This window comes from Polyodon spathula, chromosome 16 (genome assembly GCF_017654505.1).
Source record: "Polyodon spathula isolate WHYD16114869_AA chromosome 16, ASM1765450v1, whole genome shotgun sequence".
Taxonomy (NCBI): Eukaryota; Metazoa; Chordata; class Actinopteri; order Acipenseriformes; family Polyodontidae; genus Polyodon; species Polyodon spathula.
The window spans coordinates 19209027-19227097 of record NC_054549.1 but is presented as its reverse complement, the minus strand read 5'-3'; the positions used below and the strand labels follow the sequence as shown (position 1 = coordinate 19227097).

General features: G+C 39.7%; 1 protein-coding gene across 1 annotated transcript in view; it reads right to left on the bottom strand.

Annotated features, from left to right (window-relative positions):
• The window catches only part of LOC121328959 (von Willebrand factor A domain-containing protein 5B1-like), a 95267-nt gene extending 86225 nt beyond the window's left edge, over nucleotides 1-9042 (bottom strand). Inside the window, exon 1 of the mRNA XM_041274115.1 lies at nucleotides 8713-9042. The gene's annotated coding sequence lies outside the window, so the exon portion shown is untranslated. The remainder of the gene's footprint in view (nucleotides 1-8712) is intronic.
• Between the last annotated feature and the right edge of the window lie 9029 nt (nucleotides 9043-18071).

The window sequence follows — 18071 nt, the reverse complement described above, 5'->3', positions numbered from 1 at the left end:
TTACTTTTGGGGATTTAAAAAACACTTCAAATGAGACCATGTTGTGGTCTGAGTTTGCCAGTGGTTCTCTGACCTCTGTTTTAGTTATTCTATCTTCGTTATTTGAAAAGACTAAATCAAGGCATGCCTCCCCTCTAGTGGGTGCCTTCACAAATTGTGTTAGGAAGCAGTCATTTGTCATTTCCACCATTTCTATTTCATCCTTCGCGCTACCCACCGGGTTTTCCCATTTTATTTGGGGGAAGTTGAAATCCCCCATTAGTATGGCTTCTCCTTTGCTACACACATTTCTAATGTCATTGTATAACAGATTATTGTGCTCACCGTCTGAATCTGGCGGTCTATAGCATGCTCCTATTATTATGCCTTTTGAATTTTTGTCTGTTATTCTGACCCATATTGATTCGGTTTTATTTTCTTTGTCCAGGTTTAACACCTGGGCTTCAAGACTGTTTCTTATGTATAGCGCTACCCCTCCTCCTCTTCTGTCCTGCCTGTCTTTCCTATACAGTGTATACCCACAAATATTATATTCGTCCCCATCACTCTCAGATAACCACGTTTCTGTAACACCTATCACATCATAGTTACTTGTTAGTGCAGTAGCTTCAAGTTCTAGAATTTTGTTTCTGATACTTCTAGCATTTAGATAAATACATTTAATGGTTGTCTTACCTGAGTTGTTGTTCTTGTTTTGATGCGGTCTCCCTTCTGTTTTTTTGTTGATTTCTCCCCCCTTCCTTTCTAGTTTAAATGCTTCCGAACCTGCTCGAGGATCTTTTCTCCAAGTAGACTAGTTCCCTTGTTATTTAAATGCAGTCCATCCCGTCTATACAGATAGTCCTCGTTGTAGAATGTGGTCCAATGATCAAGATAGGTGAAGCCTTCCCGTGTGCACCACGTCTTCAGCCATTCGTTTTGATTAATTATTTCCAGCTGTCCATATGGTCCTTTGCAAGGTGCGGGTAGTATACCAGAAAATACCACAGTTTTGGTTTTCTCTTTTAATTTCCTTCCTAGCTCTCTGAATTTGTTTTGCAGGGATTTTGGTCTGTCTCTTCCAATGTTGTTTGTACCGATGTGGACGACTACTACCGGGTCGTCTCCTGTTCGTTCTAGGAGCCTGTCCACGTTCTCAGTGATGTGCTTGACCGAGGCTCCCGGAAGGCAGCACACTGTTGTAGTAAGGGGGTCCAAACTGCGAACTGAACTTGCTGTGTTTCTCAATATGGAGTCCCCAACAATCATGACCTCCCTTCTTTTTGCTGTCTGGTCACCACTGTCAATAGGGTCCTGGATGTTGTTCCTTTCATTCTCTTGTTGTTGGTTCTGCTCATCACAATTCTGAAGTGACTCAAATCTGTTGGTTGTTTTGATTTCTGGTGGTTGTGTTTGACGAAGTTTCTTTTTTTCCCTGCTTCTGCCTACCTGAACCCAGCTGTTCTGACCTTCTATCTCCCTGGTGGCTTTCAGTCTGTTAGGGGTGATGCAGACTTCCATGAATTGTGGGTGTGCCAGTTCCTCAAGATCCTGTTGCTGTCTCACTTCTTCCAGCTCCATTTCTAGCATACTTACTAGTTTATGCAAATCCTGGATCGCGCGGCACTTTACGCACACTTGGTTTAGCTCCGCTGGGTTTTCTCGGATTTCCCACATCAAGCAGGTGTCACAGATTACAGGCTTGAAGACCATGTTGAGGGTTTTTTTTTTTGAAGTTTAGTTTCTTCTGCAGCCGTCAACCTGCTTTCAAACTGCTTCGAAACTGCTCTGTACTTTTCCACGCCTGTACTTCTCCCACTCGCTGTCGCTGGGAAGACTGCCTCGTTTAACTGCGTTGTTCTGCTGTGCTGTTGGCTCCTCCCCTCGCCCGTGTCTCAAAACGGCGCTGAATTTGAATCAGCTGCTCCGAGTTTCAGCTTGTTTGTTATCAGAAAAACACACGCGTCTGTCTGACTTTGAGCTGCTGCTATGTTTCCCCAATGTCCTCTGTTTTCTGATTAAAGCAATTCAAGATGCAATTTCTCCTTTCTGCTTCGAAACTGCTCTGTACTTTTCCACGCCTGTACTTCTCCCACTCGCTGTCGCTGGGAAGACTGCCTCGTTTAACTGCGTTGTTCTGCTGTGCTGTTGGCTCCTCCCCTCGCCCGTGTCTCAAAACGGCGCTGAATTTGAATCAGCTGCTCCGAGTTTCAGCTTGTTTGTTATCAGAAAAACACACGCGGCTGTCTGACTTTGAGCTGCTGCTATGTTTCCCCAATGTCCTCTGTTTTCTGATTAAAGCAATTCAAGATGCAATTTCTCCTTTCTGCTTCGAAACTGCTCTGTACTTTTCCACGCCTGTACTTCTCCCACTCGCTGTCGCTGGGAAGACTGCCTCGTTTAACTGCGTTGTTCTGCTGTGCTGTTGGCTCCTCCCCTCGCCCGTGTCTCAAAACGGCGCTGAATTTGAATCAGCTGCTCCGAGTTTCAGCTTGTTTGTTATCAGAAAAACACACGCGGCTGTTTGACTTTGAGCTGCTGCTATGTTTCCCCAATGTCCTCTGTTTTCTGATTAAAGCAATTCAAGATGCAATTTCTCCTTTCTGCTTCGAAACTGCTCTGTACTTTTCCACGCCTGTACTTCTCCCACTCGCTGTCGCTGGGGTTTTTCCTCTAATCAGTACTTTCTGTTTTCTACATGTTAACCACTCAATTATTGGTTTTAGCCCCCTTAGCAATGTTTATTTCTATTTCTCTCTTGGCCTTTCTAACTTCCTTTTTGACTTGCGTTTGCAGTTCCGTGTACTCTTTCTGCGTACTTTCTTTTTGGTCCTTTTTTAATGCTCTATAAAGTGCCTTTTTTCGCTGAATATTTTTTTTAATTGATCTATTAAACCATTTTGGCAATTTAGTTTTACATTTAGATTTGTCTACTTTAGGGATGTAATTGTTTTGCGCCTCTAGTACTACATTTTTGAAGAACAACCATCCTTCTTCTGTGGGTGTTTTCTCTATTTTACTCCAATCTACTTCTGTTAGTCTCTGTTTCATACCTTCATAGTTTGCTTTTCTAAAATTGTAAACCTTAGCTTTAGTCATTACTTTTGGGGTTTTAAAAAACACTTCAAATGAGACCATGTTGTGGTCTGAGTTTGCCAGTGGTTCTCTGACCTCTGTTTTAGTTATTCTGTCTTCGTTATTTGAAAAGACTAAATCAAGGCATGCCTCCCCTCTAGTCGGTGCCTTGACAAATTGTGTTAGGAAGCAGTCATTTGTCATTTCCACCATTTCAATTTCATCCATCGTGCTCCCCACCGGGTTTTCCCATTTTATATGGGGGAAGTTGAAATCCCCCATTAGTATGGCTTCTCCTTTGCTACACGCATTTCTAATGTCATTGTATAACAGATTATTTTGCTCACCGTCTGAATCTGGCAGTCTATAGCATGCTCCTATTATTATGCCCTTTGAATTTTTGTCTGTTATTCTGATCCATATTGATTCGGCTTTGTTTTCTTTGTCCAGGTTTAACACCTGGGCTTCAAGACTGTTTCTTATGTATAGCGCTACCCCTCCTCCTCTTCTGTCCTGCCTGTCTTTCCTATACAGTGTATACCCACAAATATTATATTCGTCCCCATCACTCTCAGACAACCAAGTTTCTGTAACACCTATCACATCATAGTTACTTGTTAGTGCAGTAGCTTCAAGTTCTAAAATTTTGTTTCTGATATTTCTATCATTTAGAAAAATACATTTAATGGTTGTCTTACCTGAGTTGTTGTCCTTGTTTTGATGCGGTCTCCTTCTGTTTTGTTTGTTGATTTCTCCCCCCTTCCTTTCTAGTTTAAATGCTTCTGAACCTGTTCGAGGATCTTTTCTCCAAGTAGACTGGTTCCCTTTTTATTTAAGTGCAGTCCGTCCCATCTATACAGATAGTCCTCGTTGTAGAATGTGGGCCAATGATCAAGACAGGTGAAGCCTTCCCGTGTGCACCACGTCTTCAGCATGCGTTTAGATTAATTATTTCCAGCTGTCCATATGGTCCTTTGCAAGGTGCGGGTAGTATACCAGAAAATACCACAGTTTTGGTCTTGTCTTTTAATTTCCTTCCTAGCTCTCTGAATTTGTTTTGCAGGGATTTTGGTCTGTCTCTTCCAATGTTGTTTGTACCAATGTGGACGACTACTACCGGGTCGTCTCCTGTTCGTTCTAGGAGCCTGTCCACGTTCTCAGTGATTTGCTTGACAGAGGCTCCCGGAAGGCAGCACACTGTTGTAGTAAGGGGGTCCAAACTGCGAATTGAACTTGAATAGCTTGAATAGGTAGTCCTCAAATCTGGTCTGTATGGAAGAGTGGCAAGAAGGAAGCCATTTCTGATAAAAGCCCATGTAAAATTCGGCTTGGAATTTGAAAAAAGGCATGTGGGAGACTCTGAAAAGGTGTGTCAAAAGATTCTGTCGTCCGATGAAACAAAAATTGAACCATTTGGCCTAAATGAAAAGCATTATGTTTGGAGCAAACCCCACACAGCACATCACCCAGGTAACACCATGCCTACTGTGATGCATGGTGGTGGCAGCATCATGCCATGGGGATGATGATAGAAAAAATAAAAGTTTGCCACACAAGCCAAGTGCTAGTCTCACTAAAAGAAACATCCCGCTCCATAAACCTTCTACTCTACGCAAACCCTCTCTACACACTGTTTGGGAGCAACATCCCCTAACCTACTTCTCTCCCAGAGTCCCAGAATTTTCACGGCGAGTCCTACCTCTTCACACGGCCTTCACAATGCGCCTGATGAGCCTAACTGCTCAATTAGTTCCTTAGCAACACGTCTCCTGTTGTGTGTCCCAGCCGCTTCCATAAATGCACACATGCAGTCAAGAACCAGCAACATGGTCTCCCTGTGACACAACCCAATAAAAAGGTGGGAAACAAAGTTTCCGGGGGATTGTTTTAGGATCACTGTTTAGACCATATTAAAGACCCAATTAAAGTGATAGCGTATGTTAAATCTAACCTTTATAAAACATGGTTGTGCTGATTAAAGGCAGGTTGTTACTGTCTCTGCATTGTACAGGACAATGTATGATTCTACTGCCATGTCTGCATCTGCCACTGGGATTGGTTTGAAAGTGATTTTAAATCACTTATTCATTTCCACCAGCAGCAGATCAAATCTCAAATGAGGCCCAAACTGCGGTTGGAATTAACGGAATAACAATTTTACAAAAACGTGACCCATGCAGTCTGGCTGCAGGTTGGATTAATAGACTGCAGAACGAGTCTGCAGTGCATTGCAGATTGGATTGTTATTTGCAGAAGGAGTCTGCAGTGCTGTTTGCAGATTGGATTGTTATTTGCAGAAGGAGTCTGCAGTGCTGTTTGCAGATTGGATTGTTATTTGCAGAAGGAATCTGCAGTGCTGTTTGCAGATTGGATTGTTATTTGCAGAAGGAGTCTGCAGTGCTGTTTGCAGATTGGATTGTTATTTGCAGAAGGAGTCTGCAGTGCATTGCAGATTGGATTGTTATTTGCAGAAGGAGTCTGCAGTGCTGTTTAAAGATTGGATTGTTATTTGCAGAAGGAGTCTGCAGTGCTGTTTAAAGATTGGATTGTTATTTGCAGAAGGAGTCTGCAGTGCATTGCAGATTGGATTGTTATTTGCAGAAGGAGTCTGCAGTGCTGTTTGCAGATTGGATTGTTATTTGCAGAAGGGGTCTGCAGTGCGGTTGCAGATTGGATTGTTATTTGCAGAAGGAGCCTGCAGTGCGGTTGCAGATTATATTAATAGACAGCAGAAGGAGCCTGCAGTGCGGTTGCAGATTATTTTAATAGACAGCAGAAGGAGCCTGCAGTGTGGTTGCAGATTGGATTGTTATTTGTAGAAGGAGCCTGCAGTGCAGTTGCAAATTATATTAATAGACAGCAGAAGGAGCCTGCAGTGTGGTTGCAGATTGGATTGTTATTTGCAGAAGGAGAATGCAATGCGGCTGTTGATTGGCTCTGTTTTTAAAGTTGTTCTTTTAAATAATAATAAAAGAATGGAAATTCAATCTACAATCTATTACTATGGTGTTGCACCTCTACTTGCTTCAGTTGTAGCCTGCAGAATTAGTCTGCAGTAGCCCGAGTCTGATATTGGTACTGCTTGAGATTTCTTTGTTTTATGGTGAAGAGGGATGCTGAGATGCACCAATTATTTTGCAAGCCTCAATTAAACATTCATTGTTGAATTTACCCCCCTGGTGTCCTATTTGTAGCCTCGTCCCTCACGAAGCTAACTGCCCACTAACACATGCACAATGTCAGAATCTAATGAAAACATTATACAGAAGAATAGAATTCATAGTTTGTTTCAATACATGTATTATATTACTGTGTATAATAATACACACATGCATGTTTATATTTGTATGTATAATAATACACACATGCATGTTTATATGTATATGTATAATAACACGCACATGTATGTTTTGAGTTGTATTTGAAGGCTTTTGTGAAAAGTCATTGTTTTGCTTCCTGGTTCTGATTAACAGAATTCTGATTGATTATTGTTGATTGTTTGATATCAGTTATGAAATTGGTTGCTGTGGTAGCGCAGCGGGATGATCAAGGCTGGCTAGTGGCAGGAGCAGCAGTTCAGTGCTTCTCACACACTCTTAGTAGCAAGAGAATAAAGAAACAAAAGGGTTAAACAAATCAATCAAAACTAAATACAAAATTAAGAGGCACCCAAGCCCAGACTACCTGCTGCTCCCAGCCCTTCCCTAAACTATCTGAGCTCTAGAACAAAGGCTGGCTTCTGTTATACCTGCTGCTCCCAGCCCTTCCCTAAACTACCTGAGCTCTAGAACAAAGGCTGGCTTCTGTTATACCTGCTGCTCCCAGCCCTTCTCTAAATTGAGTCTAGAACAAAGGCTGGCTTCTGTTATACCTGCTGCTCCCAGCCCTTCTCTAAACTATCTGAGCCCTAGAACAAAGGCTGGCTTCTGTTATATCTGCTGCTCCCAGCCCTTCTCTAAACTGAGTATAGAACAAAGGGTGGCTTCTGTTATACCTGCTGCTCCCTCACAGCCCTTCTCTAAACTGAGTCTAGAACAAAGGGTGGCTTCTGTTATACCTGCTGCTCCCTCACAGCCCTTCTCTAAACTGAGTCTAGAACAAAGGGTGGCTTCTGTTATACCTGCTGCTCCCAGCCCTTCTCTAAACTATCTGAGCCCTTGAACAAAGGCTGGCTTCTGTTATACCTGCTGCTCCCTCCCAGCCCTTCTCTTGGTTTTGAAAAGATTCCCAATTGCTCACTTGTCTGATTTTCAATTAGGAAATTGGGTTGTGCATCTCTGGTTAAAAAAAAAAAAGACAAAAAACTTTTGTAAACCAGGTTTAAATCCCGTACAATGGAAAAGCTTTCAATAAAAGGTAGTGTTCTGGACACACTATGCTGTGAAAAATTGATTTTAAACACATAACCTAGTGAATAGAATGAAGCTTGCCAAGCCTCTATTAAACTTTACAATACATACTGCTCTCCAGCCACCAAAGCTCACTTAAGATTCAGTCCCACACCCAGCACCTCAGACGCAGATAAGTGCATTGATTTTCCAGAGGCTGGAAGGAAGCACCAACGACGCCACCATGTGTCCTGATTCATGTAATACAATGCAATCTGGCACAGAAAGACATTTCGCTTTCAAGTCAGGCTCCTTCATAAAAAAGTGTACATTGTAATAAATCTTTCGGTTGGCTACAACATTCATTGTTGAAGTACAATACAGAATAAAGTTGATATCTGTATATGTGGATATTAAAAATTCAGTTCACAAAAGAGCTTTGGCACGAGATATGTTTTGTAAAACAATATTTTATAGCCAACAAAATAGACAGAAACTATATACTAGTATAGTATAGTACAATTTCTTTGCTTTTAAAACCACTTGCACTATACAAAATAAAGTGTAGCAATGATTGTTTTTCTTATTTTTAATAAACACGTTTATGTCAGTACTGTAACAGCCAACATAAAGAAAGTCCATCCGTATTACGATTCAAAATAATCTTGACTCTGTTACCAGGAATGTGGTTCTGAACCCATAACAGCTCTGCAATCCTCTGACACGTCAACTTCACTGTGGATCTGGACCTGTAGAGCCACACTATTCCTTTATAGTCCATTTTAAACACTTTCTGTATTTTAGGATGAACTGTATTCTCAGCTGAAAGAAGCTGTCTGACTGCAGGGAGTTAAAAGTATGGATGCACCTGTTGTTCTACAAGATGTATCAGTCTAGACTTGATACATTATTATTATTATTATTATTATTATTATTATTATTATTATTATTATTATTATTATTATTATAGTTACAAGACATTGCTTTTATTCAATTAAAAAAAGCTTTAAATTGACAGTAGTAGTAATAACTTTTATTCAATAATACAAAAAAATCCTCAAATCCAGCATTATGAATAATTATTATGATTATTATTGTTATTATTACTGCTACAGATGAAGCAGTATTGTAATTGCAAGACCTGAGCTTTCATTCAATTATAGAAAAGGCTTTAAATCCAGCATAATTGTATTTTTTGTTATTATTATTATTATTATTATTATTATTATTATTATTATTATTATTACATTTCAACAACTCTCAATTCACAAAAACAAAACACCTAACTCTGTCACGCAGAGCAAAATATGTCAGACATCATTGCTCTTACCTTTAAATTAAGGTCTGGTGGGAATTTCTGGCAATTGTAGTCTTGCAGCGTCCTCAAAATAAATTGAGCAATTCAAAAGAAACCCATAAAACGCCCAGCTGTGTGCTGAATGAGTGCATCTCTGGAGTGGAATTGTTGGAGCTTCTTCAAGTACACAGGGTTACAAGTATGTTGGAGGCAGCAACATGTGGTATTGAAAGTATTTCTGCAAAACTCGCAAGCTGTACTTCAATGATTTTAGTTTGCTTCGAGTAGCAGGTGATCCCACATTCATTCATTCATTGTGCTGCTAGACAGGGATCAGCACGCTGCATCAAGCTGCTAACATGCACGTTGTCTGGGTTTCTGCATCTGTAATGCCTTCTTTTTTTTTCCCTGATTGAAAAGACCTCGCTGGAGAGCCAGTGTCACCGGAGTAGGTTTGGTGAACTAGATTTGTAGCCATCATTAGGCTGAACCATCTGCTTTGTCATAGGAGGTTACCATGACAATCAATATCTAGCCCCCTGCCTTTTCTTTAAGGATGTTAGATAAAGGTCTTCACCAGATTCAGAGCTTGCACTCCAAAATGAAATGCATTGCACTGCTTAGAAACTCTTCTGTGTAGGGACAATTCCTGCTGAGGGTCGAACCTCCACTTAAGTCACCAAGCTGTTTTGCTGAATGACTTCAAAGAGGCTTTGCCCGAGACTGAAAGGCTTGGCAGACATGTAACAGACTTCTCAATTTCTTTCAGACAACAGTAAAGGCTGAAGTTACCTCAAGATATATGTTTCAAGGATTAATTAAAATACAAATGGTCACAACAAAGTGAAATTAATTCGGTAAGCTTGCTGTTTCTACTATAGCACACACAATCACAGGAACACCTTGTGTTGTGCAGCTCTATTCAGTTGTGTGTGTGTGTGTGTGTGTGTCTCAGGGTTAGGGGTATCTAACTGTGCCTGTGATTTCCCTCGGTGCTGGCCTGTAAAATGCGTGCAATGCCAGAGTGTACTGTTGATTTAAAGGGCAGCTGCATTTATATCAACCAATGTTAAGATCATTTGAATTTGCGTTATATTTAAGTGATAATTAAGACTGTTTAAAAAATCCTTTCTTCCCTTGCATTATTTTTTTTATTTTACCATTTTCTATCGAAAAATTCCTGGAGTTTACAAAAACTATAGATCAGTATTCCGGTCCAGCATGTGACAATACTGATTTACACCAAGCAAATCCATGACTTTGCATGAGCACTGATCTAACTTGGACTCTGTGTTTAACATCGTGAAGTACACATACAGGTTAACACACTTTACATTCACAAACAACAGAAGCAGAGTTGCTTTTTAGACCGTTCCCAAGTGTTACCTATCATATTTACCAAGATAAATAAAAAAATCATTATTCACCTGTTTTGTTTGTTTTTTTTGTAAACACTGATACATTCCCAGGAAAGTATATATAAAATAAAAACCAAGGGTTTTGATGATCACTGATCTTTCTTTATTGAAGATCTTTAGGCTTTTTGCTTGTTTATCATGCTTTTAGTTATTTCAACTTGAGGACCAGGATAGACCTTTAAACATTCCAGATGTTGTTTCCAAGGACGACGGCATCAGTTACACACATACACGCAACATTAGCATATTGTGTTTTAAAATGCAAATGCTTAATTAAAAATCTGCACATTGAAGACCTGCAGTGTCCAGTGAATTGCTGTGCATGACAGCTAAGATTTAAGACAATATTCTGTCAGGTGTAATAACCACTTCACATGTGACCAGGAGGCTGTTGTTGTCAGATGATCTTACAGTGTATGCACTCACCTGGTTTTTTGCTCCAATAGGGTGGAAGATTTTTCAAGTACAATGATGTAAATACAAAAAAAACCTGGTGTAAACCAGTTTATTCCTGGTATCTAACCACTTCCTGTGTAGTAGGTCACAGAGGCTGGTTGCAGCTACATGATTGGAACAAATCTTAAACAGGAAGTAATGTGGTACCAGGAAGCAGCAACCAAACAAAGAACCCTTCAAAAGATGATAGCATTGCAAGTGCTATTAATAGTAAGAAAATAGATTTTGAAACTTTGCACTTATTAAAGCTGGGAAGTGGTTATCGCTACGATAAGTACAGTAGGACGATTAGGATAAGCTTGTGCTAATTAACGCAAGCTTAAGCACACATCTCCAGCACGAACCTGCTGTAATAGAATGCATGAGTATACAAAGGTCTGCCAGCTGTCTCCTTGATCAGAGACACTGTTGAAATGGTTGAATGAATGAATGCATGAGAAAGTGACTGAATGAATAAATCTCTTACAACCTGAACCCTTCAAAAATAAATGGCATACTGTTGCTATAGTGGCACATCTCCCACAAGCAAATTGTCTGTAGATAGACTTTTTAAATTCATTCAGAAATAAAAAAAATCTATACTCTTATACCCCAGCATGTGTGTAGGCTGATCATATTCAAAGCTCTTTATTTTTACCGGCAGGTATTACTTGGGCACGGTCAGAAAAGGCTCACCTGCTTCTATTTGTTGTCAATGCAAACTGTGTAAACTGGTGACATTGACCTGCATCAGTACTTAAATTCATAATGACAAACAGACAGCCCCCTATTAAACACTTTTTAAATAATGTATTTGCATAAATGTTAAAGCCCTGGATTTACTTGGTGTAAATCATTATTTTCGCGTGCTTCAGTAGGAAATGTTTGGGTGAAAATCAACTTTTGTAAAACCTGTGAATTTTTCAGTAAAAACTGAGAGTAACAGGCCTCAGTCATATATTGAGTTTCATAACTGTATGTAGCTTTTAGGAGTCTTTTCAGAAGAAACTCAAATAATGATAGAAGCAGAAACAGCAATTGAGAATTATAAAAAAAAAAATCACAACAGGATATTAAACAGAAATGAAATGATGTACAGGTAGAAGTATTTATTTTTGAATCCATTGTTTAATATGCCATTGTATTATAGTTAGGGCTTCTGATTTCCAGTTTCAACCGATAAAAAATGATAAAAATACGCCTATTTTATATATATATATATATATATATATAATTATATATATATATATATATATATATATATATATATATATATATATATATATAAACTTTGTATATCCAATAAACACAGGAAAACACTGGACATGGTTACTCAATTCATGTTAACTACACTACATTCCCAGTAAAAAAAAAAAAATAACCTACAAAAAAACAAAAAAATTCCCAGTGCACTTGGGCAATGTCCCTCCTTCCTGACTTGTATCTCTCATTGATTCGTTCTGAATACTTTAAACCCGCCACAAATTCTACATTTCTATTGGAGGACTGCAACACATTTGCGAGATTTAAATGTGTGACATTCTATACAAAAGTATTATGGTTTGTTCTTTTTTTCTGCTATGTACTGTACAGTGCTTTGCGATACTTTTGCATATAATATAGTTTATATATATATATATATATATATATATATATATATATATATATATATATATATATATAAATTTTTAACAAGTTTGCTTACTATACCAGAATCTAAATCATGAATGTAGATTAAGAATAGCAGGGGACCTAATACTGGTACACCACTGGTTACCTCACTCCATTTTGAGGTTTCTCCTCTAATCAGTACCTTTTGTTTTCTACATGTTAACCACTCCCTAATCCATGTACATGCATTTCCTTGAATCCCTACTGCGTTCAGTTTGAGAATGAATCTTTTATGCAGGACTTTGTCAAAAGCTTTCTGAAAATCTAAATAAACCATGTCATATGCTTTGCATCCTCAAAAAAATCAGCACCTTCCGTTCTCCTGAGCTGTTGTGGGGAATTGCTGGATTTAGAGACTTTCCAAATCACAGGGGAAAAAAAAGAAAATCACTTTTGTTTGCATTTTGTTTATATTCTCCCATTAAAAAAAAAAAAAGACTCAAAATTGTTTTGTTACTGCGACTGCATCAGTCTTTGGCAACAGTGTAATATAGCTGCAGCTTATCTTTGCATCTTTAATTGTGGCTGTGATGAATGTGACTTTCAGTAGACATGGTTGTGTCCCTAATCCTGTTTCAGTCTAGTGATGCATGGCACTGTAAAGGCCACCAGCATTTCAGATCCATTCTCTTTGTAGGGACACTCTCCTCTTCTGCAGTAATGGGCTCCTGGCCAAAGGCTGCTGCAACAATGAGAACTGCACACAGAATACCTGCAGTGGAGAAACACATGCTTCCTTTACTGACACTGGACAGCTTTCCAATCAAGACTTTTAAAAAGACACGTGCATAAGCATGATTGAAAGACATGGCTTTGTGTGGTCTTTGAAGTAGCTCTAATTTCATTTTTGTTTCCTGTCTGCTTATGTTTTTATGATGTTTGCAGTCGTTTTTGTTAAAGTGGGTGTAGCTAACAAGCTAATTGCATACATGTTCCACTCTATGCACATCCATGCACTTGCACTATAGAGATCTCAAATATGTAGTTTTGAAAGAAACACATGTTTCAGCAAACTTTTCATTTTCATTCTAAAACATTTAGCGGCTGATGTAAGGATACGTGCAAAGTAATTTGTGGCTGCAAAACACCCATATTGCTGCCAAAAACTGTGTTTACCTGGCGTAAAGTGGGACTTAGAGATCACTAAAAATGCAGCTTATGTAAAGAATGGATTTCATCTGGCATTCTGCACTTGCTATCAAATTAGAATACTAGGCGGGTGTAAACATTATAATGAGATGTAAGGATTTTGCCTTGCACTTGGGCAATTGCTGACCCTCATTTGACCCATTTGCACCTCCTCTTACAAGGAGCAAACCATTGTAGAAGCGAGTAATTAAGAGCTGTATAAAACCACACACCTGCAGAGCCTGGTCAGTGGCCTCAGGATGGCTGCTGTGGTCCACTTCCTGATGCGGTGACGCTTGGCTGTTGTTGAGGACAGGTAGGAAAACTGTCAGAGGAGAAGTGCAAGACAGAGAAGACCTTGCGTATTCAAACCCAGGGTCCCTTTGTTTGGGATGGCTTCCCTCTCCAGCGGTGTCAGCTGTGATGTGGATGGCGGCCCTCCTTCTCTTCTTGCTGCAGGTCCTGCCACCTTTTCATCACCTGGTTGACTTTCCTCCTGGTACATGGCAGCATTGACTTTATCCACAATAGAGGATCACAGCATAAAGATGTTGGCTGAGGCTTTTCCAAATAACTCAGTTTCATGCTGAGTGACCTCAGCCGTAGGGACTCTCAGCTCCTGCTAAGAAAACTTTTCTTTTCCGTGCGCCAAGAGGACTTCATCTGACATATTTTTTTGTTTAGTTTGATTTTCGTGCTCCAAAAATCTCATCCAGTGCTTACTGCTCTCTGTACTCCTGACTAATAATAATAATAATAATAATAATAATAATAATAATAATAATAATAATAATAATAAAAACATGTTTGCAATATTGTATTTCTTTCTAAACTGCACATCTGAAACCTATATAGTCAGAGGAATTGCATGATGGGTAACATTTCTGAAAGTATTTCAAAGGAACGAGGTTAATACATTTTTCAGGATTCATTATTCCTTCCTTCAGCCCTCTCCTCTTCCTCTAAACTATTGACCACATTCTTCACCTGTTTCTCTCCTACACTTATTTCATAATGTCCTTCTTACTGACATGCTTTGTTTTTAGTACTAGCTTCTTAGTTTGTTTTATTCTATACTGCCTCCTTTATATATATTCAATCATTCTGCGTGGTTCTTAATGCAATTTTCACTTTTTCTTTTTTTTGTTTTAATAAGTTTGCATTAATGAGAAACTTCTCTTCATTTCTAGTTGCCTGACATACCGCTCTGGCCAAAAGTTTTGCATCACCTTATAGAATTAATTAATTTTGCTACTAAAGTTGAATGAAACCTGTTGAATAATGTTACATTAACATATTGAATTACACACCGCTTTGTAGCTTTCCATATACTCAATGAAAAACTAACATGAAATACTGTGCTACTATTATGGCTTCTGGTAGACTTTTGCGATATCACTTTGTAGTTTCTTGATTACATGATGTTAAATAAAAGATCTAAATGATGTTCATAAAGTTTATTTTTTATTATGTCTCTCAATCCTACAATGGTAGGTGATGCTGAACTGACCACAGCTTAGATCACTTAGATTTAGACACTTAAGAGACCCAGTGATCAGCCACTTTGAATCAACTTTCCTTTTTGTTTTGCTGACATTGAACTAATATAAAGCCACTTTAGCTGACAAGCCTACAGTACACGGGTCCAAGACAGGCAACAAGAACAGAAGGACACCTTTTGAACTCAAAGAACTTAACAGATTGGACCCCTCACTATGTGAGTTATTGTAATGAAAGCGCTCAGAACCCCACACTATGTGAGTTATTGTAATGAAAGCACTCAGAACGATTAACAGATTGGACCCCTCACATGTGAGTTATTGTAATGAAAGCACTCAGAACGATTGTGAATACCATACTTTACAATCAATTTGCACAGTGGGTGGAATTCTGCTAAATTCAACAGAAGGATGGAAGCATTTTGTTTTACATAGTTAGAAATGCTTGAAGCATACTTGCCAACATTTGGAAACTGTTGAGCGGGATGCTCCTTTTGGGGGGGGGTCATACGCATCATACACATGGGAGGAGTCATACGTATCCCCCCAACTCAACATGACCACCATGATGGTAAAAATAGACATAATGAAGTGTTCTTCCCTTTGTATATGTGAGTGACTAGCTGCCGCATGAAGAGCACAGCAGCTGGTTTTCACAGACTCTACTGTACAGAATTTTTTTTTTTTCTGTGGGCAAATATAGGTACGCGGGACATTTGCTAGGAAATTGGTTCTGTCCTGACATATAGAGACTGTTGGCATGTATGTTGAAGTATTAATGCCTGATACACCAGGAACAATGTACCAAATACATTCTGCCCTATGTCACAAAACTCCATTGTTCTGGGTTACCTGAGAGAATCTGCTTCAGATTGAGTTTGTTTCACAGCCTGGAGACTCTCAAACATGTCTCCTCCCAGCTGGTACACCAGAGTGTAACCTTTAACCTGGCCCCCCTGCAACATTCTCCAACAAATGTTATATTTCCTACACTGGGGGCAAAGTGTTGCCGAGGGACAGGTTCATGGCTACACCTTGTTAATGGCGTACCAGCAGTATAAAAAGGGAAGCCATGTTTTAGAGTTCTATAAGTACCGGGAGGTGTGGACTAATACAAATGATATGCAAAGTCATTCTAAATAACAAGAAGAAGATATTAGTTAAGATGTCTTCAGTTCTGGTCACTGCATTACCAAAAGGACATTGTGTCCTGGAGAGAGTCCAGCAGAGAGCAACCAGATCAATCCCAGAGTTTAATTCAATGAGCTATCAGATTAGGAAACAATGTATTTATCTTAGAACAAACACAGGAAGGTTGAAGTCTTTACAATCTTGAATTGATAAAGCTGGCACTAACGCTAACCCAATACTGTTAACATCACAGCACAGAAACCAGGACCAGAGGACATGGCTGACACTAACACTAACCCAATACTGTTAACAACACAGCACAGAAACCAGGACCAGAGGACACGGCTGACACTAACACTAACCCAATACTGTTAACAACACAGCACAGAAACCAGGACCAGAGGACACTGCCGACACTAACACTAACCCAATACTGTTAACAACACAGCACAGAAACCAGGACCAGAGGACACTGCCAACACTAACACTAACCCAATACTGTTAAGAAGACAGCACAGAAACCAGGACCAGAGGACACGGCTGACACTAACACTAACCCAATACTATTAACAACACAGCACAGAAACCAGGACCAGAGGACACTGCCGACACTAACACTAACCCAATATTGTTAACAGCACAACCCAGAAACCAGGACGAGAGGACACCGTGGAAATACGAAAGTGATATGCAGAAGGCAGTAGGGCACAGGGTAGGAGACACTTTTTTACACAGAAAGTGGTGAGGGGGGTGGGATGGTAATCAGTCCAGCATGCATGGGGCTGGATGTTGTGTACATTCCATATGAGAGACCCAAAAACTGAAAAAAACTGAAAAAACTGAAATCCCTCTCCTTTCACACCGCTGCAGTTTTAATGAGCTTCTGCTTGTGAAACTCCAGGAGGGGTTAAGGGTGCATGGAGCAGGAATAAGGAGAAGTAGACACTAATGGCCTCTTTCGGTCTACACATGAGTGTCACATGTTCATCTAGACTCCACTTGAGTTTTCTGTGACATCTCCAAGGAATACATTTTCATGAAAAGATTAAAAAGGTTACATTTGAGAAATCCTTCAGGAAATGCCTGTGAGGGAGCCAGTGGTAATATTTAACACTTTGAGGCCCCATATTTACAGAAAATGGATACAACTGGGTTAAAATGCAGAAATACACAACTGTAGTGTATACCTTTTCAATATAACAAACACAGCACTGGCCAGAAACATAGAGAATGACCTTTAAGTGTTTGCAGCTAACGTCACAAATCTAACCAGGTCTGCACATAGGGCGACATAGGGCTCAAATGAGCAGTTTTGAAAGAAACACACAACATGATGGGGGGTTATGAATAACAAGACAATATTTCCAGATTATCCCGTTAATATGTGGCAGTTTTTTTACTCATAAAACCACTGTCAGGATAAATACCGTGACGACACTGTTTTACTGAAGGAAAAATACTGTCAAATTCCCAACAAACAATGCCATTTTTGTGTTTAAATTCACTTGTCCTGTTCCTATAATATGAACAGACTGGGCACATGTGTTGTGTGGTAGTGTAGTAGGCATGACTTGTGGAAATGAAACAGATTCAGAGAATGGCAAATAAAGAGAATTCTCCATTCAAGAACTTGGTAGTCAAGGTTGTTTGTAGCAAATGCAGAAAAATTGTCTGGAGAGAAAACAGAGAGAACATTCTGGCAGAGGAAACAGAACAGACGCTGTGTCTCGGTTGTAAAACGAAGCGCCTTGGGTGGTCAAAAGCGATAGCAGGATGAAAGGGGAGCTTTAAAAAGCAGCACATCTCCATAGGGAAGCTGCAGGCCCTGGTGCTGCAATTCTGCCAGCAGAGAAGGCTGTAATATATGTAGGACAATTCCACCTGAAACAATGGTTGAATTAGGAGGACATGACATCCAGCTAGGCCATGGTCATTTCATACGAACGGGCGCTGCAATCACGCGAAGTTTGCCTCCTTAATTCTTCTCCAGATCCTAATAAGATTTAAAATGATTTACCTCGTGAGACAAAACCTTCTTCTTGTCTCCACCAGACAAGACACGCCCAAACGATCATGTCGATGATAAGGGATTGGAGAACTCGCCTCCGGG